At 37.0% G+C, this 27,836-nt stretch overlaps 1 protein-coding gene and 2 long non-coding RNA genes across 6 annotated transcripts in view; 1 reads left to right on the forward strand and 2 right to left on the reverse strand.

Annotated features, from left to right (window-relative positions):
- The window catches only part of EXOC4 (exocyst complex component 4), an 805,456-nt gene that overhangs the window by 616,323 nt on the left and 161,297 nt on the right, over nt 1-27,836 (reverse strand). The window lies entirely within an intron of this gene.
- Nucleotides 527-12,664, forward strand: LOC116549933. The gene is made up of 3 exons (XR_004268161.1): nt 527-624; nt 10,241-10,247; nt 12,653-12,664. It is a non-coding gene; the product is annotated as an uncharacterized LOC116549933 (long non-coding RNA).
- On the reverse strand, nt 4,715-27,574 carry LOC116549930. Its single transcript, XR_004268158.1, has 2 exons — nt 22,094-27,574; nt 4,715-21,771 (listed from the first exon to the last, which is right to left on the reverse strand). It is a non-coding gene; the product is annotated as an uncharacterized LOC116549930 (long non-coding RNA).

Here is a 27,836-nt window from a genome sequence, read left to right on the forward strand (position 1 = left end):
TCCCAGATACTTGAGAGGCTGAGGCATGAGAATCACTTGAACCTGGGAAAAGGAGGTTGCAATCAGCCAAGAGTGTGCCACTGCCCTCCAGACTGGGTGACAGAGTGAGACAATGTCTCAAAAACAAAGCAAAAAGACAATTAGAAACCTTGCTCCATAAAATATGCAACTGAAACTCTTCAGGTGGAATTTCTAGGCCCTCTATGAGCCAGCCCCAACCTACCTGAACAGGATTTTCTTTCACACGTCTTACATGCATAACTTCTGCCTAGTCTCTTCATTATACCCCTTCCCTCCACATAGTCCATGTACTTTCCTGCCTCTATCTCTTTCTAATACTGCTTCTCCAGATCTTACTTGCTGTAAATATCTCTCCCATCTTGAAGCATTTTCCAACAACTCAGTGATCTCTACTTTCCTGTAACTCCCCTGGTACTTACAGTCTGTATCATTTATTTAGCATTTACCACAACTTCTGAAATAGAAGACCTCAGCCAAAATCTCCCAGTAGTAGTAAAATACTTCTATTACCAGAAAGAGGTCCTGATCCAGATAACAAGAGAGGGTTCTTGATCTCACGCAAGAAAGAATTCAGGGCGAGTCCACAGAGTAAAGTGGAAGCAAGTTTTATTTAAAAAGTAAAGGAATAAAAGAATGGCTACTCCATAGACAGAGCAGCCCCAAGGGCTGCCAATTACCCCTTTTATGGTTATTTCTTGATTATGTGCTAAAAAACAGGTGGATTATTCATCTCTCCCCTTTTTAGGGTAAACGTCCTATATGGAAGTTACAATGCATTGCCATGGCATTTGTAAACTGTCACATTGCTGGTGGGAGCGTAGCAGTGAGGATCACCAGAGGTCATTCCCATTGCCATCTTGGTTTTGTTGGGTTTTAGCCAACTTCTTTACTGCATACTATTTCATCAACAAGGTCTTTATGACCTGTATATTGTGCTGAACTCCTATCATATCCTGTGATTTAGAATGCCTAACTATCTGGGAATGCAGCCCCATTAAGTCTGAGCCTTATTTTACCCAGCCCTTACCCCAGATGGAATTGCTCTGGTGCAAATGTCTCTGACATCTGCAGTCATATCATGAACACTGATGACCAACTGTAACATGAGAAGTTAATTCTAAGGCTAAAAGTACTTGGAAGGAAGAGAGAATTGAATGCGTGATGGGTGTAGAAATAAAGGTGGGGGGAAAAAAAAAACAGAATGAGAGCTTTCATAAAAATGCAGAATTGATTCCAGTACTAAACTTGCCTCTGAATCCCTGAATAAGTCACCCTCCCTCCCAGGAAGACTCAGATCCAGTGAAAACATGAAGAGAAATAATAAAGCCATTGTAGTGTTCAAGAACTATGATAACTTCCTGAAAAGTGTAAACAGTAATGTTACCTACACAAGGCCTTGGATCAGAAATGGTTAAATGTGTGTCTGCTGGGGTGGAAGAGAGTTGCCAGTAAATGATTATTCAATTTGATCACTAAATTTTTAAATGTTTTTAAATGAATACATTTAATTAAAAAGTAAAATATAAATAAAGCGTCTGTAACTCACAAAAAACATCTGACTTTTGTTTCTTGGGGAGGTCAGAGCTGAGTTGTAGATGGAAGAGTTACCCACTGAGTTATAGTCCCACTGATGGCTTGGTGGTTAGGAATCTTTACACACTCCACAATTCAACAGTGAGGCAGGTCCAGGGAAAACATGGGAAGGGTCATCAGGGCTGAGAGACTGATAATCTCCTCCTACATCTATGCTTCTTTTGTGTTACAGGCATTACGTCTCTTCATAAATCCCGAGTCTTTCACGAGTGTCAGACCAGTGATACAGTTTTGGTCCCAAGTAACCATGTGTCAGTAGTCAGAAGGTAGCTTTGTATGTTATCATTATGCTCACAAATACACAAACTCAAACACACAAATACATACACTATACTTCATGGACCATGTGATACATATTATTTCACATTTTAACATCTCTGAAGTTGGGGGGGTCTGATAAGTGATGATACATTAGAACCTATGAAATATGGTGCATTTCTTTTAAGCAACTGTAACATCTTGAAGATGGAAACCAAAACTGATGTTCAAATACTGACTGAAAGGAACAGTAGTAATCTAATCCAATCTCCTTCATTATACAAGTGAAACACACACGTACACAAATACACATGTGTACAGAGGCAGAAGTAAAACCAAACCTGAAAGTCAAATTCCCTGATTCCCAGTCACTGCTCTTGTGTTCTATCAGCACCTAAGCAAAATACTAACGAACTGACCTACTGTTATCTGTAAGCAACAGGTAATCAAAGAAGAATTTGAGATGAAGAAACATGAAGAAAACAATTCAACATACTATAAACACTGTAAGATCAGGAACAATGTCCATTTTGCTCACTGTGATATTCTGAGTGCCCAACACAGTGCTTTGCAGATAGCAGGCATTTTAAAAATGAATGTTCTGAGATAAAAAATCTGGCTGTTGTGTTTAAGATAAAGGATGGCAGTTAGCAGGTGGTAGCTGTAGCGGACCATTTCAGTAGACCATCTCATTAAAACTTCTAGGGATGTCTGACTCTTCATATCTAGGCTCTTCACAGACCAAATGAATTAGAATTTCTGGGGCTAAAACTCAGGAATCTGGACCTTTAACAAGATTCCAGGTGATTCTCATGGCTATTAAAGCTTGAAACCCAGAATATATTAGATAATAACCCCCACTGCAGGCAACAGAAAGGAAGAAACTAATGTCATAATATTTAAATCTAAAGAACATAGGGCTTTAGAGAAAGAAGAGACAAAACCAAGATGATAAGAAAAAACCAGGAGAAAGATACTTAAAAACGAATATAAGTATTTAAATATAAATGTACAAACATTAAAGGATCAGGAACTCTGAGGAGCCCTGGGATAAGGGATTAATTCCATTGGTGTGCAAGAGGCCAGGGGTACCATATGAGACATCATTAGGATAATTAAATAATTAACACACATAGGATTAAAATTCCTCTTGAGGAAAATGATAATGAACAAGAAACACCTAATGTAGTTTCACAAATGACTCTTCAAATATCTACAGACAAAGACAGATCTGAACTAAAGAAGGAGAAAAGTGAAAAAGTATCTTGTTACAGTCACTAAAACTTACAGAAAAGAGTCAGAGATAGAATATTAATTCATGCTACTCAAATAAGTCAGACAGGAGAAGATGAGCTTTTAAAATTACCAAGAGATGGGCAAAGACTAGGAAGAGAAAAATGCTGCTAAAAATGGAGTGGGGTTTGGAATTAATGAAGACTAAACTAGCTAAGAAACTGAACTAATTCTTTTTAATTTGTCTTTGACAAGAAAAATGAAGAAGACATATTTGTATAATTAGAGAGAATGAAGACTTTGCAAAAATAGCGACTGACAAAAAGCAGATGGGGAACACTTGACAATACTGAACTCATACCAATCAGCAGGCCTGGATGACGGGAAGCAGAGGATCTTAAGGGAATTCATGCACACACTTGTGGAGTCATTTACAGTTATTACGGAAACATCACAGAAAAATGGGGAAATAAAAGATCTGAAGTGGAAAAAAACATTAGGTAATGAAATATCTTATCGATCTTAAAATGGTCACAAAGAAAGATTATAGAAAATTTTAGTGGTGAAAACAGTAGCACTGTTTTCCCATCCAGCTCCATGAGGTCAGAGGCAGTCTTCTTCGCTTTCCAGCATTAGTCTGGAGTTTAGAGCAAATAGTATAATCGAAAATGGGAAAAGACCGTGAGCTAGAAAATGAATGCCAGCAAACTTTTCTATTTCTTCTGAGCAGAAAATTGTACCACAGGGAACTTATAGTCCTTTTTTTCTCTCATAAATAACAGCAAAAGGTAAAACACTTAAACATCTGATGGATATTTAAATCATAAGCCATAATCAGAATAAAAATCTAAAAACTCTAGTAACACAAATAGAGTAAATTTGAGAAACTATAAAAGCAGGAAAAAAAAATAGAACACAAACCATTAATTTGGGCAACTATTATCAGTACTTCTTTAAAAAGAAACGCTCTAACACATTTGGATAACACGCAAAGTTTAAAAAAAAATAAAAAATAAAGAAAAATTTTGAAATGAGCCTTTACTATGACCATTATATATCTAATGAATCTTGGCAGTTCCTCACATCCTCACACACTCCAACACAAACCCATCCACAGTCACTCAGATGTATTTTTTTATCAATTCATCCTCAATTTATAGACAGGGCAGATGGGCAAATTTATATAAAAGCATATGCCTCCAGGAAACTGACACTGAACTCATGGGAAAAAATCGTACGTTACTCTAAAGTCATTATAAACGTAAGCACAATACAAGAAATGCATTTCCTACAAGGTAAAATAAAGGGGGAGGATGTGAAAATTTCATTTTTGGATATGTTTTTTGCATAGAGCACAATGCATTCCATATAGTGCATATTAATAACCACACACTGATTAAATCAAATTGAAAGCCACTGGCTCATATATAAGAAGAGTATATGATGATACTTAAAAAGGCTGATTATTTATTTCATAGGTTGCTCCTATTTCTTTGATCAGGTCCCCAAAACTGAACTCTATGGTTGTAGGCTTTAGTAAAGAAGTATTATGCCAGCTGAATATTCCATAAGATATGAATAATACTAGGGTTTTTGTTTTTTTTTCTTCAACACTACACTGCTTTCACTCAGGGAAAGAGGGACAAAGAAGAGAAAAAGAAAAGGCTCTCATTACTGGAAAGGAAGTTAGTTTCATCATTTTTTAGTCTTGATGCCAAATGAAGAGGAAAGGAGAGAAAGCTAACTCAAAAAGAATATCATTTATATGAGTAATGATAGATCTGACCTAAAGAGGACAGTCAAATTCTAAATCTTCTCAGTCAGAGGATACGGCTCAGGGCGCATAGGAGGGCAAGCACAGACACAGCAGCTGAAAAAGTCAGAAGGCAGTACAAGGAAGGCCCACCCCACTCTGGGTTTCATACAATCCATATTGTTAGTTTGTATGGATGCCAAGAAAAACGTCTTTCAAAAACAACCAGGTCCTGATGCAAGAGCACCAATTTCTTGAAATGAGTAGCAAGAGGAAATTCTATCTACTTAAAAAAAAAAAAAAAAAAAAGAGATAATTCAAATTCTTTCACATGCCCTTTCTTACATTGCTCTAAAGAATAAAGGACAAATAAGAACAAATTACAAAGGAAAAAAAAATCTAAACAAATATTTAATCACAAGGGAAAAAAAACCTACTTGCTTCAGTATCAAAAGAAGTATATTTATTCATTCACTTATCCATTTAGCACAATCCAGGTGGGATAATAAACAGCAAAAGCTTTACCCCCAACCTAGATACTTATAGAAATTAACAGATTACTAGATAATGGAGCATTTTTTCCAGAAACGGATCTTCTTGGAATAGGTAAAACTTAAGTAACAAAAATACAGATGGATAGGACTGGCAGAGAGAATTCTACAATAAAGGTGTTTCAGGTATCATCTGATTGCCATTATTAGCAGAGTAATACCTAATTTACCTGGCAGCCTGGACCACTAAGAATAGCAGAAACTAAAGAAGAGAAAATTAAGAAAAAAGGGACACTTCCAGGGGCAAAATTTTCTTATGCTACACAATCCATAGCCGGGAATTCATGTGCATGATGTCAGAGAGTGTTCTCTGGTCACTTACTCTACACACAATTCTAACCACCTTGATTCTCTGCCTTTCCAGCTTATACCACAATAGCTGAGGAACTTAGCAAGAGGAGCTTGTCTGAAACAGACACAATAAACAGCTAGACATGATAATCTACCCCCAAAAAGCAAGGGAAAAAAAAGACAGATGGCATGAAGAGCAGACAAGTAAGTTTTTTTTTGTTGTTTTTGTTTTTTTAATGGAAGTCTGGGGCTGGTTCAGCACAGTGGAACACTGTCCATGCCTTCACCTGTGATAAGATGACCTCTGACATATCACAATAAATTCAATGAAGGTTAATGTGCAAAAGTGCAACCAAAGAATCCATTAGCCAGGTTCAAAATGACAGCCCTTCAGTCACCAAAAAAAAGTCTGAATGTGCTCAGTATATTGTGACAAAACGGCCAAATCCGAAAAATGTATTTTATAAAATTTCCATTAAAGATGTTAAAATACAACCTTCAATGCTTAAAGGGAAGAGATTTTATTTTCTGGAAAATTAGGTAACACTGAAAATCAGATTCCTAGATGGTGCTAAATAAATTGGGCATCACTAGTCTTCTTTTTAAAGAAAATATCACGCAATAGTTAGGAGTTTACTTATAATAAAGCAGTCAGTCTCTATCAGAACAAAGATAGCCACTGAAGACAAAAAACAAGAAGGATAAAGCTTTAATTACAAAAACAAAGAGATATATGGATTTATTTATTATGACAGCACAATCCTGAGGTCTGTGTTAAAGGCACCTCATTTCAGTCCTGGCACACAAGCTTTAAAAAATGCTTAAACAAGCTCAAAGTATCTTTGAAGCAACATCAATGGTATATGGTACTTGGTGTCAGATTTTTTCTGTACAAAATTAAAAGTTAATAAATGTTCCAGGCAGTTCCTCTACATTTCTCAATCCACCCCCACCATAAACTCTGGGAAATAAAAGCAGCCCCTACCATTACTTTACAGTCTAGAGGGTTTGCAAAATGACTTGGAGGGGGAGCTTTGAAGTTTACAGTAATAAAAAGAGAAATATGCCATGAATGCCAGAGGGGGGAGCTCAGAGCAAAGGGAAAGATCATGTTTATAACGGGCAAAAAAGGAAATTCTGAAAACCTTCTGAGTTTTTACATAATATCCTTTTTTCTCTTTTTTCAGTGTTCTCTTTTGAAGAATGGGTTCTAATACCCTTTGAAATAAACAACCTTCTTTCCCCCTCACCCTCACCCCACATAGAGAGAAAATAAAAGTACTGCTGAGGGTAACCAGTTTAAACAATGTGCAGGTTTCTGAAACCTCTGCTTTTGGGAAGTCTCATGCACACAAGCCTCCTGTCTCTAATCAGTTTTGTTTGCAAATGAACCTACACAGTAGGATTGGCATCTAATGATGCTGAAGGCACGGGAAAGGAATTAGCCCAAGACAATCATTATTTTAAAGAGGTGCTTGGCTTCCTCCAGATTCCTTTTATATGTTTACTTCTTAAGACAAAATGGAATTTTAATAGGCTCTTTCCATAATTAAAGACGCTATCTTTGTGTATTCACTGCCCTTTGTACCACTAAAGACATACAACTAGCTTATCCAAAAAAAAAGAGCCACAGTCCATTTATATTTTCCTAGAAACAACTTCCAAGTACAGACAGGTTTATGGAGATAGAGATAGACAGGGTCAACCAGCACTCTTCTTCCCATCTGAATTGTAAGCATTTCTTTTAACTACATTTTCAATCCTGAACAGTTCTGCCAGCGACCAGAGACAAAATTAGCATCAAAATTGGTGCCATTGAACAACGAAGTTCTTGATGCTAAATGGAAAGCTACAGCTCCCAAAACAGTGCCCAAAGAAAGTCTTTAAAAGAAATGAGTATCCTTTTGTATTTGTTGGCTACTTCAACAACACTGAGTAACAAACCACCTCAAAACGCAGCATACAACCAGTGTATTTTCCTTGCTCACATACACACTCGTTATCTAGGACTTGGCCGTAGGCTGGACTACACTGGGCTTGGTATCAAGCTGCAGATCAGGTCCAGAGCCAGTGCTTGAATTAGCAGCTACTAGAAGCATGTTCTTCTCATGGAAAACAATAGAAGTGCAAAGACCAAGTCCAATTGCACAAGCATATTTCAAGCCTTTGCTAGAGGCATATTTGCTAACATTCAGTTGGTCACAGCAAGTCACATGACCAAGCCCAATAGCAATGGGATGAGAAAACACACTGCTCTTATCAGTTGGGTGGGGGGCTGGTGGGGGTGGATGCGTAAGGGAATGAATATTTGCTGAACAATAATCCAATCTACCACAATCTTCCATTCAGGCTGCTAGAGGTTATCTGTTTACCACATCTGGTATCCTGCTGCTTACGGAATAACAAGAGCTCATCATCTAAGTAAATAAATCGTAGTTTTATTTAAGTCTGCCATTTATAGTACCATTAGAAGATAAGAATTAAGCAGAAAAAACTGTAAAATTGGTATTATATTGTATAAATGGACATGATTAGGAGTTTCATTGATGTCTCAGAAATCTGTTGACAAAGGATAATACATTACAGCTATAGAGTGCTACTTAATGTACTCTAGTGTTTCAAGTCCATGTACTTGCTAAGCTGTCTACCTTACATCAGATCAGCATCGACAATATTTTATGCAGTGTTAGTTTTGCATAGAAATAGCCCGCTAGACAGCAGAATTACAAAGAAAAAAGAAAGCAGGAAAGATCATGCCAAGGTTTCCGACTTGGATAATGCAGTATGCAATAGTAGTGGCATTAGCAGAAACTGAAAAAGAGTAGAAAGCACTTGACAAACAGATTTAGAGCAGCTATTTATGAAGCTTTACAGTGAACAACATTTTAAGATAACTTTAAAAGGCTCTATCTACATACATTTAAAAGTTAACTTGACAACCACATATCAGTTAAATCCTACTGGAAACAAGATATGAGATGGCAATATAAAGGGGGGAGAGGAATATGTATGTAATACTTATATATCTGTTTACCAAATTTTATTAAGAAGGTCCAATGAACCCCAGGTTCATATTTCACTATCAGCTATTAAATGCCTACTACGTGTCCCATACATTAGCTTACCAAATACAAAGCTATGTTGTAAGGTAGGGATTATTATTATTATTATTCACATTTTACAAATGAGTAAAGTGAGCCTTGATAAAGTTAAGATTATATAACTAATTAGATGTAAAGCCAAAATTTGAACACGAATCTTCCACATAAAAGCATGTTTTGTCTTTTCTTTCCTGACTATCCCATGCTAACTCTCTAAAAATGCCTTTTTTACCTGAACCAAAAGGATTATTTTATATTCTCCCATTCTCAACTCCCAACACTAAAGGGATAGAGTAAACCAGAAACATAATTATGATCATAATAGACTTATGATCCTCCCTAGGATATGTCTCACAGATACAACAAAATTCAGGAATGTTTTAAACATGTTAAATACCAGGTATCAATCAGTAGGTCAAAAGTTACAAAATGGGGGAAATTTTACTACTTTCAAGTAGTATCTTAATAGTCTGCTTCCTGGAATAGGTTTTAACTAAAGTAATTGATCACACTGTTTCCCATAAAGCCTTATAAAATAAAGTCTTTGGCAAAAGGAAGTGAAATACATGCTCTCCACATTCAAAGGCTCTAGATGTCTACCTGCAGTCTACAGCTTTTGCACAATGATTCTCAACTTCATTACGGGCCCAGTCTATAAACCTATCCCTCATGGCACACAACTCTACTTAACATGCAAATGTGGGTCTAAGAACAATGCCTCAGATACAGGGTAATCTATGCTTACGTAAACTATGCTACATTTAATTTACACATATATTACTCTGGAAGAGCAGACTAAGAAGGAAAGACTGATAAAATGGATTCTTCCATCCCTTCCCAAAGGGTGATTAGAAAAGAATATTAGTAGATAGCAAACCCGCACTAACCTGTCTCACTTTCAGATAATTAGTTGTGAATTTTTTAAGGCAAGGGACTCACATGGGAGAGTACAAATTTATTGCCTTCCACAATCTAATAATCTTGGCAGCAATGAAAGTTATCTATTTATTGATAGGCAACTGTAATTTATCTTCCCTGAGTAAAATACAGTTATTTAAATTTTTTTTTCTTGTTATGAATGCTGGCCTCAGCAGTAAACATGTAAATGACTTCACAAGAACAAAAACACCCATTAAATGTCAATAAACTCCGAAAGCACAGCTATAAAACTCTCAGAAAATTCTGTATCAGGTCAGCAATGGACCACTAAGTTCAGGAAGAACAGTGAATTCAACATGACTGTGACGGCAAGAATTTGGCAAGGAAATCAGAACCGTAATTCTAGTCCTTGTTCTGTCATTAAATCCCTTAGTGATCTTTAGAAAGTTACCTGACATCTGGGCATCATTTTTTTTTCCATTATAAAACATAGGGGTTTGATTAGATTCATTTATTCAGTAAAATTTGCTGAGCATCTAGTATTTACAGTGCTGACACAGGTGGATTGTACACAGAAGTGAACAAAATGGACAAGGTGCCTGACCTCAGGGGTTTTCCATTCCAGTAGAAAGACAGATTCATTAAAACCTCTCAAGCTCTACAATTTTATGGTCTTTCAAAGTATCAGACAATAACTCATTCCAGTATACATGATGTCCAAAAGGCAAGATAGAAAGGGTAAATCTATTTTTTGTTAGGATATCAGTTACATTTCAAATAATATGCCCAATATGTGTGGTGGAATATAAAATAGTACAGCCAATTTGGAAAACAGTTTGGCAGTTTCTCAAAAAATTAAACGCAGAGTTACTATATGACCCAACAATTCCATTCCTAGGTATAGTAAAACTGTAAACAAATATTCACATAAATACTTGCATACAAATTTTTATAGCAGCAGCCGTATTCATTACAGCCAAAATGTGGAATCAACCAGATGTCCACCAACTGATGAATGGATAAAAAAAATGTCCACATAACATAATAATAATAAGGACAGGAGGCAAGGAAATTTCAGATAAATGAAGGCAGTTCCCCAGCAAAGGCCCCACCCTCAAGCCTGGAAACCAAGGCCCTAAATGAGAAGAGTTATCCCTGTTTTCTCACGCAAATGTTGCTTTTTCCAAAACCACCCTGGCCCACCATGTCCCATATCCTATACCCATAAAAACCCCAAACACCACTAGCAGAAGAACAGAGCAGCACAGCAGGGGAGAGAAGAAAAGAAACATCTGAATGTTGAGAGGAGCTCGGCTGGGAGCGGTCGGAGATGAGGGAAGATCCTCTTCCCACTCCATCTCCTTTCCAGCTCCCCATCTCGCTTACAGCCACTTCCATCACTCAATAAAATCTCCACATCCCTCAAGTCCATGTAACCTGATTCTTCTGGAATGCTGGGCAGGAACTGTTACCTAGAGGGCAGGGTGTAAAGGCTGTCACCCTGACTCTCCACTGAGTTGGTTAACACTTAGCTGTCCACGGATGACAACTGCTAAAAGAGCATTAATTGTACCAAACCCCTAGATGCTAATGTGGGGCAGGAGCCCAAAAGCACTTGCCCCAGCCCTGGCACCAACTCATCTGCATGCTCCCACTCCTGTAAGAGGTTTGAGTGCAGCTACAGCCCAGTAAGTGAGCCACACCCCTGTCACAAGTCCCATGAGGGGGTCAAGGGAATTCTTGCATCTCATTATTAAGCAATAAAAAGAAATCAGGTACTGCCATGCTGTAACACGGATGTCCAGAATAGACAAATCTACAGAGACAGAAAATAGACTGGTGACTGCCAAAGGCTGAAGAGAAGCAGGAATGGGGGTGACTGGTAATGGTGAGTGATTGCTAATGGCCAGTTTTCTTTCTGGAGTGACAAATATGTTCTGGAATTAGACAGTGGTGATAGTTTGACAACCTTGTGAATATACTAAAAACTGCTAAGTTATATTATTTAAAATGGTGAATTTTATTGTATGTGAATTGTATCTCGATGTTTTTAATTTTAAAAAATTTAAACTTACGGAAAAAATTTACGTCCTAATATGTAACAGAATCAATTATCTTAGCAAAGTTAGAAAACAGCATATTAAAATAGAGAGCAGATGAATTGCTAGTGAAATGTTTAAAAGAATGTTCAGAATATGATTTCAAAGCAGTCTTATACTTGGTTTATTATTTTAGATCCAAAATAAACATCATTAAAATGGTATCAAACAAAACATGAAAAGTCATGTTTCCATCAATTCTTTCTCTAATATTCTAAGACTTCATTGTTTCAGTGCCCTTTCACTTACTAAATCAATATCCTCGCTACTTCTCCTTCATCAGTGTTCTCCCAACCCATGCTGTTAATCACTTCAATCCCTATTCTCAAGCCATGCCTCTCTTGCTTAATACTTTCCCTGCAACTTCAGTCCCTCCAAGGCATCAATATTTCCAAAACCCCCTTTCCAAAACTTTTGACTCATTATGATTAGAATTTTCTCATCTACACATTTGTATAAATTCATAAGGTAACTTTTGATCCAGGAAAAAGGGGAAAAGAAAACACACACACACAAAAATAAGAAAAATGATGATACTGCAAGCGAATTTTACCAAAATTAACTTTAATGAGTCCTGGTATACCCTGGCTCAAAATTTATCTACAATAAGCACCAATAGATGTTTGTGGTGTAAAAGCAAAAAAGTAGCATACCAGAAAATACACTAATGTAAAATATAACTGAAGGAACCCGAATACTATACTAAATAAGTCTTCAAGCCACAACTATTGAATCTGTTTCCTGATTTATAAATTCTACAACAGCAAATTTCTAAGCACTGAGTTTGTGCATAACTAACCAAAGCTGGATAAGCTCCAAGGATTACAATAAAATAAAAATAGGACAGGACAGGAGAGGAGGAGAGAGGAGAAGGAGAAAGGAGAGAGGAGAGAGAGGAGAAGATTAGCACAGAGTGATTATCATTTGTTCTGACTTGCTTCTTCCTGATCACTCTAAGGCATGTGTTCCACTTGGTGGCAAATGCTCATGGGTACTGTCAATAGAGAACAAAGTCAAAGGTGAAATGTTAGCAATTCTCTGATTCAGAAGTCCAAGGGAAAAGAAATCCCTAAAGCTCAGTGTGGTTGGCCTTACCCAGAAATTTAACTGTAGCTGAGAAATTTATATTCAACTACACAAGACAACAGGAAGGATGGCTGCTCCTCACATCAGACCAAGTGAATAAAATTGAAAAATTTTAAATCAGGACATTCTCTATGCTGAGGTTTAATAATCCGTAGACATACAAATCACTGTCAAGTGTGATCCAGCAATTTTGAGAGCTGCATTTTTAAGCTTCCATTAGGCTGGAGCACTTTTACCATGATCCTATCAGTCATAAGTTGAGAAGTTAAAAACCCTATTTCTCAAACTCTTGAAAGCATCACAGACTGAAAGCAAATAATTTGCAAACACAAGGTAGTTATGTCTCTCATCTTTTTCTATAATAAGGAAATTGATTCTCTCCTCAAAATCTACCAATTGATTTTTCTCCTTCTGTTAATCAGATTACTAAAATGCAGTATAATTTTTCTACATGGGAACCTCAAACTGAAAGGAAGAACAATGGAACTCTCAAGGTGTGTGTGGTACCACCCCCTCACCCATTGGAAATACAGTAAGAAAGTATTTGGCCACCAGCTTCCCAAACTCACATCTCTACCATGGCAATTGATGGAGAAAACCGGCAAATAGAGTCCTTGCAAAAGCAAGATGTTCATTTATAGAATACAGAATTTGGTGGTTCAATCTGCCTGTGACAACCCCATTTCTCATCTCCCTGCACCCCAATACACTTATAGATGGCAAAAACGAGGTTGGAGAGTAGCTGATAAAAATTAATCCAAGATACAAATTGCTCTGATTTCCTTTCTTACTGGATGTTAAAATTCCTGCTTTACCAAAAATTAAAACAGGGTCCATTTCCATTTTACTTCCTGTTTTGTGAACAACAGATCATGGTGTCTCTGGCATTCCATAAGATAATTCAAGATTGTCATGTCAAAATGTCAGGATTGTTGATGAAAATGCACAGAGGTGGTATCAATGCCTGAGACTTAGCATATAGACAGCAAACAAATAAAATAGTAACCTAGTAGAGCTGTGTATCACCCTAGTAATAAAGGCTTGAAGTGGAAAAAGCCCAGCCTACATTCCAACTAAAGATGTTCTGTCGCTTATGAGGCGCCTGACACACAATCCAAGTTAATGAACTGTAAAAATTGATTATGTTGGAAAAAAAAATAACTCATCAAGTCACCTTTGATATCTCTCTCTCACACACACACACACACACACACACACACACACACACACGCGCGCGCGCACGCAAGGATCAAGAGAATTACATTGGATGCTAAGGTTCCTTTACAGCATATGGAGCACTAGGCATAGTTTAGAGCCATCTTCTCAACGTGAATCCAATTACTCATTAGTGAAAAAGACAGAGACCATGGGTCACACTGTCAATATAAACTGCTCAATTCCCAGTTTCTCCTTAAGAGAGGAAATGTCTGAAGCTCAGCAAGAAGCAGACATCGAAAGATGTTCATGAAAAAGATCAACAGAAAGTCAACTGGGCTTGAACTATTGAATGTTAACATTCAATAATAAGAACCTCTGTATTATATAATGATGTTGGTGATGACAACCATTTGTTTACAGCAGAAAGAACTCACATATATTAATAGTACTTTCTTCACCATGTATTTAAAAATACTGTCTTTAAAATTGCCCTTGGCAAAGCAAAGATAGCAAGACATGGTAATAGCTTTCACAATTTCAATAAAGTGTTTCTAACAGAAAGGCAAAAGGAACCAATATTTATTATTTTCCACAGGAAAATTAGGGGAAAATTGAGCCATGTAAATAAATTTGCCATAAACATCCAAACAGATACTATTATTATCCCACAGTTCATGAGCAACAGTTATTTGCATGTAATTAATTTGCTTATTTCTGGGGCCTCAGACAATATAATATGCTTATCAGCTTGGTTTCCAAACAACAAGTGTTTAACTCTTCCTTTTATATTTGTAAGAAAATATTTACTTGCTCTTTCCTTGACAGATTCAGAGCCAGCTGCAGGCATTAGAGACAGAGCTGCTTCTGGGGCAATCACAGACATATAACCCCCAACTGGGGCATGATGTTACCAACCTTAAGATGAACATAGAATAGCCAAGGCTGAATTATCTAACACCAAAAACATCATTACCAGAAACAGAGAAAAAATCTATGGGAAAGAGGTACTGACTGTCTCCTTCCTGTAGATGAAAAGAATCAAACTCTGTAAAATATTTGATGAGAGATATTCCAAGCCAAATATTAGTGGCCCTGACTCGTACCACAGCCCTCAGGAGATCCTGAGAACATGTGCCCAAGGTAGTTGGGGTGCTGTTTGGTTTTATACATTTCAGGGAGGCATGTCAAATACATTTAAGAAATGTAACGATTTGGTCCAGAAAGGCAGGACACCTTAAAGCAGGGTCTTCCAGCTTACAGGCAGATTTTAAAATTTTTCTGATTGACAATTGGTTGAGTTCATCTAAACACGTGGGATCAACAGATAGGAATGGCTGGGTTAAGAGAAAGGACTGTAGAGATCAAAGTTCTTATTTGCAGAGGAAGCCTTCAGGTAGTAGCCTTCAGAGAGAAGAGGTTGTCAAATGCTTCTCATCAGACTTACAGTCTGTGCTGATGTTCACACCATCTGATGGGTATAATGGAACATGTCCAACTCCCCGTGTTCCAGTCATGACTTGAACCAGTCTTTCAGATTATATTTTAAGAGTAAATTAGCTGAGCATGAAGTCCATTCAGATGATTGGAGGCTTTAGAATTTTATTTTTGGTTTACATTCCCCAGTCTACCAACTTCTATATTCCATCCTTCCCTGAAAACCTAACTCCCTACCAACATCTCCCTATTCCCTGCAGCTTCCATGGCTGCTCAGCTCACTGTCTTTGAAGTTCCTCTCCCTGCGAACTGGAACTGGAGTCCATTGAGCCCATGCCCTTCCTCAGAGAGTATCATGGCAGTGTCTCCCCATTCTGAGCTCTGGCCCTAGGAAAATATTGTTGCTTCCTTACTGAACTGGTTGCCATCACTAACGTAGTCTGAAGCTTTGGAAACTCCCCTAACGTTTTCTGTGTGCTAGCCAACCTAGTTTCTAGATGCCTTGTCTCCAGAGAATTTTGGTAGTTATTTGCCAAGTCACAGGCTAAAGATTTTAAATGCCCCATCTATTGAACCCCCTCTCTAAGTTTAGCTGCTCTCTGAGAGAATTTAAGAAACAAGAATCAAGCTGATCACATTTTTATGGATTATTTACTGACTTTATTCGTAGTGCTAAACCTCACATCGAATATACCATATTCTGACCCTAAAAATAATGTTACCTCTAAACATTTCAGGCATATATTTTTATGAGTAATGCTTGTAGGGCACAAGGTTATGGAAATGCTCATTTATTCATTCAGTAGTTAGTAAACACCTATTACGTCCAAGAACAGCAGTAGGCATAGGGTGCATAATGATAACAAGCTAATCACATGGTTCTTACTCTCAATGAGCTTAAAATTTAGCAGGAAGGAAACTGACAAAAGTCTACAAATGTGCACATACTCACACCTACACAATCACCAAATGAGCAAAGTGATGTAAGAGAGTGCTATGAGAAACTACATACGGCTTACCTAAAGTGAGGACAAAAGGCGATACAGAATATCTAAACAGCAATATTAGTTTTACCATATATTATGAAGTCTCTAGAAGAATTCTAGAATTAATCTCTAGAAGAATTCTCACAAAGAAACTTATTTAGCTCATTTTGGATTGCTCCGTTAATTCTATTACTTTACCTCATGATAATTTTCAAAATGAGATTCTTTCCCTTTCTCCTTTTAAAAAGTAAGCATTTCCCACAATTTCTGTAGTAAGATAAAACCTTCACATACTTCTCTAAAATTCTAACTACGGATTTTTTTCTATTATTAAAAAGAATGAGATTGCTAAGTTTTTTTTAATTGTTCCATAAATCCCCAAGGGATTTTCCACCAATGCCCATTTCAATCAGCTCTAAGTTGAATGTCATTCTGAACTGGGTCATTTTGAAGAGCTGCATGAGCCAGTAAAACATGTAACCTACATAACCTCCATGTTAAGAAAATGCAGTTCTAAAATCAGCCTCATGCCGTTTGACTATAATTTCACTGGCTCCCATCTAATTTAAGCACCAATTTTATTATGTAATGCCAACATAAGAACTCTTATGTTAGGCACCCTTTCTATTATGCAATACAAGCAGTATCAGTATCCTCTTTATTTATTATATAATGTAAGGTATATAAGTACCCTTTTTATACACAATGTAAGCTCTAGGGAAGACAGAACCTCTAAAACAAATCTTAAATACGGAAATCACCCCAGAGCAAAAGGATGACTTAGTCAAATCATCAAATAACTTCACTAAGCAAGTTTTTTTAAATCTCCGATCTGAACTTCTGTTTTGTTTTCAGTTTGGCCTACCTCACTGTATTTTCCTCTGCCTACTTAATGAAGAAAGGCATATATAGCCAGACTGCCCAGCCTACCGGCCATGTTCAGAGACACAGGCAAAAATGATGGGTCCAAAAGCATGTCAGGACCTTATCATCAATCAGGGACAAAAGGGCTCAGTTATTTGCAAAAAAAATTAAATTTTTAACGATCTTCAATGAGGTTACTGAGCATAAAATAAAAGTTACCTCAAATGAATTGCACATAGTACTTATTTCTTTATTCTGTCTAGTATTATAGGTATCATTTAAATGTCTATCTCTCTTAGTAAATTAAAAAATTGCTTCAGGGCAAGGATCATATTCTTCATTATGGCATTCGTAAAGTATCCTGAAAAAATGCTGGATGACTATTCAATGAATGAAGAAATATAATTGGCCTTTAAAAACAAATTATGTAGGCATTGCAGGAAAAATGAATGAGTAGTTAGGAGATTTTTAATAATATTTAAGTGCACACTTACTGACTTACATTTCAGCTCTCTAGTTGAAAGTAACAGAAAACAACTCAAAATAGCTTGAACAAAAGAGGGAAAATTGTTATTAATATGTAGATTTAGAATTATGCGTTATACAACTTAAAGGCAAAAATGCTGCCAAGACCCAGAAAAGCAAGCAGAAAAATCAAAAGCAGAGAGGTCCCCAGCAGTGAGCCCTCTTTCTCATAACTTTCCTCCTCTCTTCAGATCCGAGTTCCCTCTGTCCTCTGCAAGGAGCAGTCTCTGCTTCTCACAGCAGAAGTCAGCTGCACCACAGCTTCCTTGGTTTCTAATACCTATACGTTAGATCAGCAAGAACTAAAGTGTCATCATTTGGTCCCAATCCAAATTTCCAAGATAGAGAATCTGTGTGACCCAGTTTGGATCAGTCATCCATGCCTTCTCTGATGGACTGCAGTCAGACAGAATCAAGGAACAATCATGACTTTTGGGTACACACTTCTATGGGTAGGAAGAGGGCAGCACTATGAATAAGGCATTACAAAAAAACGAGTCCACTACAACATTATATAATGCTTTACATTTTACCAAGAACTTTCACTTAACTCACTCAATTCGTACAACTTAAAGGCAAATTTAAGTTGTATCTTACAGGGAATGTACGAGAAGAATGACACAACATACAAAAGAATTGATACAAATCCAAAGAATTGATATAACACATAATTCTAAATCTACATATTAACTTATAACTTACATACAAAATAATTGATGCTAAGGACAGTTCAATGTCTTTCCCAAGATTGCTCTGCTATTAAGCCAGAGCCATGTCCATTAATTACTTTCCACCAACCCCTATTACCAAAATGGAATTGTGAAAGGGAAAGGAACATTTCTTTTTTGTTTTTAAGCCCGAGTTAGGAAATTACAAACTCTCTCAGAGAGTTCAACAGCACTACAAAAGTGAAAAACGCTATACTCAAGCAGAAGTGGCAGGGAGAAAGAATAACAAAAATTCCCTGATGTGAATAAGCTTTTACACAACAAATTATTTTACTGCCCATTAAACAATTCACCTGGTCAGTTCAAGCCCAAAGACCTTTCTTCTCCCTCTAAATCAAACTTCGTTGGCACCTACCATCTATAACAGTTTCTTAAAATGTAATTGTCAAAGAAAAAAAAGAAAACAAAAAACAAAACAAAAAAAACGTAATCGCCTAGGGAATGTAGTTGAAACGTGGATTCTGACTCAGTAGGTGTCACAGACAAGACTTTACAGAGGCCCCATAATCCCCACCTTCCACTATCCATGCTTTTGTGTGTTTACCTCCCCTTCAGTGTAGGAGGGAACTGTGACTTGCTTTTAACCAACAGAATATGGCAAAGATGATGGGCTGTCACATGACACTATAGAAGACTCTGAAACTAGCAGACCTCCTCCCACCAACCCCACTGCTGGCTTTCAAGAAGCAAGTTGTCATGAATCTGGAGCAGCAAGGAAAAGAACTCAGCCAACAATTGCCGGAGCTTAGAAGCAGACTCTTCCCCCATAGGAGCCTCTGAGGTGAACCCAGCCCTGGCTAACACCTTGACTGCAGCATGGTAAGAGACCCTGAAGCAAAGGAGCCATCTAAGCATCCCGGACTCCTGACCCAGAGAAACTGTAAGATAATAAGTGTGTGCTATTTTAAATCACTAAGTTTGTGGTAATTTGTAGGCAGCCACAGGAAAATAACAAGAGTCAGTCTGGGTTGGGGCCAGGGATCTGGGATTCACACTTCAAACAGCACTAACATTCATTTGGCCCACCAACATTTGCTGTCTTCTGTTTGGGTTGGCCTTTGATATTATCCCTGTGCCACTCAGACTATGATCCCCTCACAACACAAACCATATACTCCATGGCTCCCCAGAACAATACTCAAATAAACCTGAGTGTTGGCTGTGTATGAATGTACCACTGTTACCTTCCTGATCTCCCATCATACAGATTTTATCCCTTTAAATCTACTTCACTTCAAAATACCAGTCAGGTGGTCAATTCTTTTACTGTTAGTTCTCAAAATTGACTGCTTAATTCTTTTAATCATAAATACCAGCTTGAAGAACTGGAGAATTTCAAACTTGTTCCATCACTGCACTGTAAATATGTCTTTAATCTGTCCCATGCCATGAGTCTCCTTTCCTCCTCTTCCTTGACATTTCTTCAGTCCTATTAACCATACATCAGCTCATCTGCTGCTGGTACTGCTGCAAGTCCATAATCACCCAAAATTCTCATTAGATGATTCATCTAATGTCTCTCAAATTGAAACCACCTTGTTATTTTTTTGAAATCATTTCTCCACTTCTACCTTCTTTAATTCTGCCTACACATCCAGCCTCTTGAAATAACAGTTATTCAGAGGATGTCTCCTCTGTTGTACAACACTCCTTGAATGCACTTACACCAAGAATATCATACTGAACCACTTTATGACTTTCAAACATAGTCAAGATGACCTTTTTCTCACCACTGAAATTATCTGTCATCCTTACAATATATTCCCATAAATCTCCATTTATTTTTTCATTTTTAATTTAAATTCTGAAAGCTTACCATGTATGAAGGCTTTATCTAATCCTATATCCTGCATAAAAGTTTGCTATAAAATACCTGACCAATCAATTACAGTGGTCTCCCAGCCTCAGAGTATATTCACCAATTCATTTTATATATAACAATATCCGCAGTAACCCTAAAAGTAGTTACAAGTAGTGAATACACAGAGTTATGCACAGAAGAATAAAGGAAAACGACAAACCCTGGAGGTGACAACTACACCTGAACCTCAGGAGGTGGGTAGTGTATATTTAGAAACGTTTTAACTAGAGCTTCAGTTATCGTCCCTTAAAGAATGTGGCACCCAACCTTACCCCAAGAGAATCAATGCGCTGACCCATTTTTTTCTCTTCAGCACTTCACAACCTGTGCACGTTTCAGACATTCTTCTTAGTAATTTCTGACACATTATTTTCCATGAACACTGTGACTTTAATTCAACAGTATCTCAGCAGAATAATGTGAAAGTAATTCTGAGACTGATTATTTAGTATTCTCCAAAACCACTGCACAACCTCACTAAGCAAAAAGAGCTAACTGGCCAACGTTATGAACCAAGCTACTTTGCCATTCCTTTCACATTCAGATGAGGCAAGAGAAACTACGGTAATCAATACTAAATTTCTGGGCACTAATGTGCCACAGCAACAAAAAAAAGTGTCGAGTCTGGGATCCTCCAAGATTGCAGCCTATAGTCTAAATATGTAAAGCACTGAACCAAGAAAGGAATCAATACATACAGTTGTCTCTTGTCCTGAAGTTCATAATATGTTCGATGACATTATGAGATGAGTGAAACTGATCAATCTGCTATGTTCTTTCTATTACTAAGTGGACATGAAAGTGGGAAGAAAAGGTAGAAAGGAATTACTTGAACTTCCTTTTTAGCAAAAACAAAAAATGATAATTTAGTTATTAATAGTATGGTTTTCACTTAAAATCAAAAATTCATCTATTGATTGATGTCAGAGGGAAAAAATCATGCAAAAACTGGAAATCTATAAAGAATTCTAATGTTTCACATGCAAAATCTACAAACTAATACTCCTTGGCTTTCTATTTTAAAGAAGTTTAAGAATTATCAATTATAATGACTTGTTCTCAAATGAAATTTTAAATGATGGTAAAAAAAAATATGGTGCCTAAAGGTATTGATGAGGTAGACTGGTTAAGGATCATAGCAAGTATGAAGCCATATTACTATATGATTAGTCCTTGATGTCACTAGCACAGAGGCAGAAAAAATGACGTAAACTATGGCACGGATATTCCCCAATTGTCTTATATCCTTGGCTCCATTCTGGCTACAAATAGAACCTAACCTTAGCTCTATACTATAGTCACTACATGTATTCTAACCTAGCCCAGATTCTTACAGTCACTACATTTACTCTACTCTTTTTTTTTTTTTTTTTTTTTTTTTTTTTTGAGATGGAGTTTCCCTCTTGCTACCCAGGCTGGAGTGCAATGGCGCGATCTCGGCTCACTGCAACCTCCGCCTCCCGGGTTCAGGCAATTCTCCTGCCTCAGCCTCCTGAGTCGCTGGGATTACAGGCACGCGCCACCATGCCCAGCTAATTTTTTATATTTTTAGTAGAGACGGGGTTTCACCATGTTGACCAGGATGGTCTCGATCTCTTGACCTCGTGATCCACCCGCCTCGGCCTCCCACAGTGCTGGGATTACAGGCTTGAGCCACCGCGCCCGGCCTTACTCTACTCTTAATTATAAATGAGATTTTTTTTTACCCCATCAATGTTCTGATTATAAAACCTTTTAACACCTTAAGTGTATAAAAGGTTTTCAGTTGACATGCAGTCAGACCTTCCTTCTTCACATCCTAGCCTCTCTCTGAATCCTTCCCTTGTTAGGAAACTCCCTACCTCTAAAGACAGTGTATTCTAAGATTAGACAGCTCTAATTACTGGTAATTTATTTTTACTGGGCAGGAATCTGACTTTCTTTGACTCTTTAGTGCCTGAGTTCTGTCCTATGATAAAACAGAATTAAAAGAATTACTTAACCATAAAGAAATGTTCAAACATTTAAAGGAAGCTGCCACATATCCACCAAATCTTTCCTTATAGCCCTGCAAATCCCTTCTATTATACTATCCTGTATGCTCTTCTTCAATCCCAGCTTCCAAAGCATAAAAATCACGTAATCACATAGACCTTATCATTCATACGATCTAAATCCAAGTGAATCCTCAATGTTGTTAGATAATGCATTTAGACATCTGTCTTTTATATCTTCACTCATCCAAAGACATTGCAAAAGTTGTTCATTTCCTGTAATACCCACATTGCTACCTTCAACACCACCAGGACCTCCTCCTACCAACAAGAGGGCAGTCACTTCAGCTCCTTCTCTCCTCCAACATCGACTTATCTTCCCTCCCTGCAAGCAAAAAGTCATCCATCCTTCTTTAAAAAGTGTATTGTTGCTCTTTCTCTCCATTCCTTTCAGAGTGTTCTAAAACTGTTTTTCTCAATTATTTCTTCTCAAATATCTGACAGTGGAGGAGACATGAGGAATACTAACATTTATTGATCATGCTTGAGGTAGGGTTGATGGTATTTTACACATTGTTTCATCTTCCCATGTTTTTCATGGCTTTCCCACATACCAAATCTCTCCATGCTGTATAAAGTTCTTTTTAAGATACATTATTTATGCATCTGACTGTATTCTGTGGTTGGCAGTGGTAGTATAGAAACCATTATTCCTTACTCAAAGGATCTTTGAGTGCTAGAAAAACAACCATATATGCAAATAACATATTTTTAATAAGAGAGGAAAGAGAGAAGGTATGAATAAAAACTTGTCACTCTGGGTATCCAAGTCAGATGGATGTTGCTGTGGTACCACTCTGAAATTTCAAACTGTTCGCACAGGTGATGGTCAAGTACTACACCAAAGTTGATGCACAAGGTAAACTTCTTAGATCCATTTTTCCTCTCATGCCCTATTTCTCTCCTTCAATTCATTGACAACATTTTTAATGTGTCCTACAACACAGTCTCTTTTTCTCACAGAGTATATATATACACCACAGTCTGCTTTTCTCCCTACAATTTGACTTTGAATCTTCCTTCTAAAATGAAAACTGCATCCTAGGAGGATATTAATAAGCTAATTGTCAAATATAAAGTTTTGTTGTTTTTTATTTAACTACATTTGCTCCCTCTGTACACCATCTGACATTGTAGACAACCTTTCCTTAGTACCTGTACCAATAAATGATTCTCAAATGTCTACCTTTATCATCAAATTTTATTTCCTGTTTGTCAGGTCTCAACAAAATGTAAGCATGCACCAACGCATTTCTGCAACTTGTATTATGTTTTTATTCTTCCTTGGCAAAATTTTCTACTCTCTTCACATCAACTATTATTTTGAGGTCGTCGACTACGACTATACATACCTATATTTTAGCACATGCACACAAATAGAAAATAATATAACAGCTATGTATCTAGCACCACAACTTTAACAAATGCTAATATTTTGCCTGATTTGCTTAATGCCTTTTTTCTAAGAAATAAAATGACACAAATACAGCTAAAGCTCCACTCATCATCTCTTCCCATTTTTTATACTTTGATCATACATGTATATGTACGATCACATTATATATATGTATATCACACATATATAATAGTTATATGACATATATTATATAGTCTTTACAGCTTACTCTACCCTGGTTATGTTTCTGAGATGTATCCATGTGGATGCATGTACAACTAGTTTGTTTATTTTAACAGCTCTACTGTATGGTGGAAAAATCATCCTACATTTATCCATGCCTCTGCTTCTTTTCTATTTGAAGTAGATAGTGCTACAATGAACATCCTTGTACATGCCTCTTTGTTTTATATGTATGACTATTTTCTAGGCTAACACATAAAGGCAGAATGGCTGAGCTACAGAATATGCACATCTTCAACTTTTCCAGATATTTCTAGATTGTTGCTAAAAAGATTGCAGTAATTTATTCTCATCAGTAATATACAAGAGTTCCTGTTTCTTCTCATCCTTGCCAACACTTGGGTGCTATCAAGCTTATTAGGTATTGTCAATCAATAGGTGTAAAATGAAATCTCACCAGGGTTTTACTTTTCATTTCCCTATTAGCGAAGTTAAGCATCTTTTATAATTGGCCATTCAAGCATCTACCTGTGTGAATTGCCTAGTCATATTCTTTTTCCATTTTCCATTAGGTTGTTTATTCTTTTCTTATTGATCTGTATGACTTCTTTCATATTCTGGATAATTCTCTTTGCTCAAATACATACTACCAGTCTATGGTCTGTCATTTTGTTTTGTTTTAATGTCTTTTGTTATATTTAAGACTTTTAAGTTAATGTATTTTTTTAAGTCAGTCCCTTAGGGCTTGTGATTTTTATATCTGCTTTAAGTATCTTCTCTATTACAATGTCATGAAAGTATGGCCCTTTAAAGTTACTCGGAGTCTGTCTGAGATGGCCTGGCCTTTATACCTGCTTCACTGATCAGTCACTATGGGCTGAACCAGGAAAGTGGATGATCTTGGACAATATAGCTCTCACCAGCTTTGGTAATCTCTAAACGAGCTGGGTACCAAAATCTCTGGTCTGACCTACAGTGCAAATATGATCCCCTATTTAAAACACTTGAAAGACTCTTCTGCACTTCAGACGAAGTCCAAACTCATTAAACATGGCTGTAAGTCCCCAAAAGGAATCTGAGGTTTATAAAAATTAAGTCACTTGCACAATATTCTAGAGCCAATGAAAGTAGCAAGACTGAAAGTCAAGCCTAAATCTGACACAAAGTCACTGCAGTTCTATGACATCACCAATAAAATGCCAATGTGAGTACATGAAAGGGGATTCAAGCTAGGGAAGACTAAAGAAAGACCATCTACAGCAAGAGCAGTCTTACTGTCTACATAGGTCCCAGCAAAACATGACTATTAAATAGAGTTAATTAAGAATGCCTCCCTGGTAAGTCCTTTCGGTTTAGGCACTAAGCAAAATGACAAGGAATTTGGTTTTGAAATGACCAAATTGCCAGTTTCATCATAACCTTCACTGGGGCTCATAAATCAGAAAAAATTCAATGAGCTGTGCAAATGGAAAATCACTGAACTCAACAGAAGAAATCATTCCGAAATAGGTCTTCAGTAGATGGAGCTCTCCCCTTTGAATTGGTACTGAACCAGAACTGAGAAATCTGAACAGTTGGAAATACAGTCATTCAGACAAAGGTTCTGAACATTTCCACTGATTAAAGTGCCAATCACCCTTCTCCTGAAAGCACCAGCATTAACCCTGGTATACTAGCCACATTTCAACCCAAAATAACATTATTATTAAACATGAACTGAGCACCAACAATGCCTTCAGCACCTCTAAGAAAGATACAGAGTCCTTACTGACAGGTTTGCCATTAAGCCACTATTTTGGGAAAGATCGCAGAATAATTGTAAACATCTGAATTTTATTTTCGTGGGGAAAAAAAGAAAATTTCAAATTTCATTTCTCCCATTAAATTGTAATATGAATCAAAACTTATTTATGAAAAACTTCTCTATGATTACTACTTTGTTCTGATACTTGATGTTGTCATATGAATTAGGCTTATGACCAGATCCTGTTCTTTTGCTTTGTTCTGATTTATCTAGAGCGTCTCATTATGTTGCTCAGGCTGGACTCAAACTCCTAGACTCAAGCAATTCTCCTGCCTCAGTCTCCAGCATAATTGGGACCACGGGTAAAGAGGATATTTGATTTTTCATGGTGGTTTGGGATTAATTGTGAAGCTGCAGAGCTAGGCTACCATCAGACAAATTATCCCAAATAAAGATGAAAATATGAAAATATCCAAATATATTCAAATAAAAGTATGTCTAATCCTCCTATATGCCCCACCACAACATACCACTTTTATCAACTAACTAACGCCTGTCAACCGATTACTGACCCAAAAAAAAAAAAAAAAAAAAAAAAGCTGAATTCTGAAGGTTTTGAGCAGACACAAATCAGAAATTCTGCACAATCTAGACACTCTTCAAGGCTTAAATTTAGATTGCCCAATATAGAGCAAGACTAACTTCGACCCAGAAGTCACATAATAGTCCATCAAAAGCAACACATCTTATAACAAACTCAATGGTAGATACTGTAAGTGATTATTATTTAGTGATCCACTTGAAGGTCTGACCTCTTCCTACCAAAGCCACACTTAGAAGTAAACTGCATCATTAGAGAGAAACAAAAATTTGCAATGTAAAATCAAAAAAAAATAGCTTTGTTATAATGATGTACTCCAAGACTTTTAAAAGGCAGAAGAAAGACAACAGGTGAGCACATACATTCAAGTATTTCAGTATAAACAACACTGCATGAGTACCAAATAAACTACCATGTTCCACTTGACACTATGAGACAGCTTCCCCCAAAGCCACCATACTTTTGTGACCTTGAAGATAAATCTCCCATAATCTGATCATAATTTGCACCTGGAGATGCCTTCTCTGGAGTATTTGATGTTGGGATTTTTGTTCAAATGACTTTCTTGAAAATGTCAATACATGTTTAGATGGAATATAAAGTCTAAGAAAACTGTCCTACTTTTGCTGATGCTAAGTCTGAAAGATTAAATCTACAGATACACAATCAGTGATAACACCTAGTTAGAATTCTGCCAGTGTACGGATGTGCTAATGTACTGGCTGAGGTCAGGAAAAGCACAGGAAATGGGAAATGTCTTTTCAATGCACAAATGACTAGGAATATTTCTATTCTTATTAATAGAATGTCTATTCTATAGTAATAAGAATTCTTGAGCTTATTTCTAATGACATTACAAACTATTAAAGACTACACTATAGTAGAGTGATTCAATGAGGATGTATGAGCTACAGAATATACAAAGATGCTTCAACTTCTTTATACTTAGCTAACACAAACTATTTCAGACTTTGTATCCAAAACTGAGTCCACAGATGTAAGACATCAAGTTTAACTATTTTTTAGAAAAGTGAGAATGAGTTTGCACTAATCTACATACATTCTTTTGCTAAATCCTTTCTATACAAAAGATGGATACTTTTAATATGGCTGGCCATAATTTTGGGTATAGTCTATGAATTTAAAAAATGGCCAAAGTTAACTAATTCAAAGATCATTAGACTCCGTAACTTTAGCTTCTTTTTTTTTTTTTTTTTTTTTGAGACGGAGTTTCGCTCTTGTTACCCAGGCTGGAGTGCAATGGCGCGATCTCGGCTCACCGCAACCTCCGCCTCCCGGGTTCAGGCAATTCTCCTGCCCCAGCCTCCTGAGTCGCTGGGATTACAGGCACACGCCACCATGCCCAGCTAATTTTTTGTATTTTTAGTTGAGACGGGGTTTCACCGTGTTGACCAGGATGGTCTCGATCTCTTGACCTCGTGATCCACCCGCCTCGGC

This window comes from Sapajus apella, unplaced genomic scaffold (genome assembly GCF_009761245.1).
Source record: "Sapajus apella isolate SASKATOON/1434 unplaced genomic scaffold, GSC_monkey_1.0 scaffold7, whole genome shotgun sequence".
Taxonomy (NCBI): domain Eukaryota; kingdom Metazoa; phylum Chordata; class Mammalia; order Primates; family Cebidae; genus Sapajus; species Sapajus apella.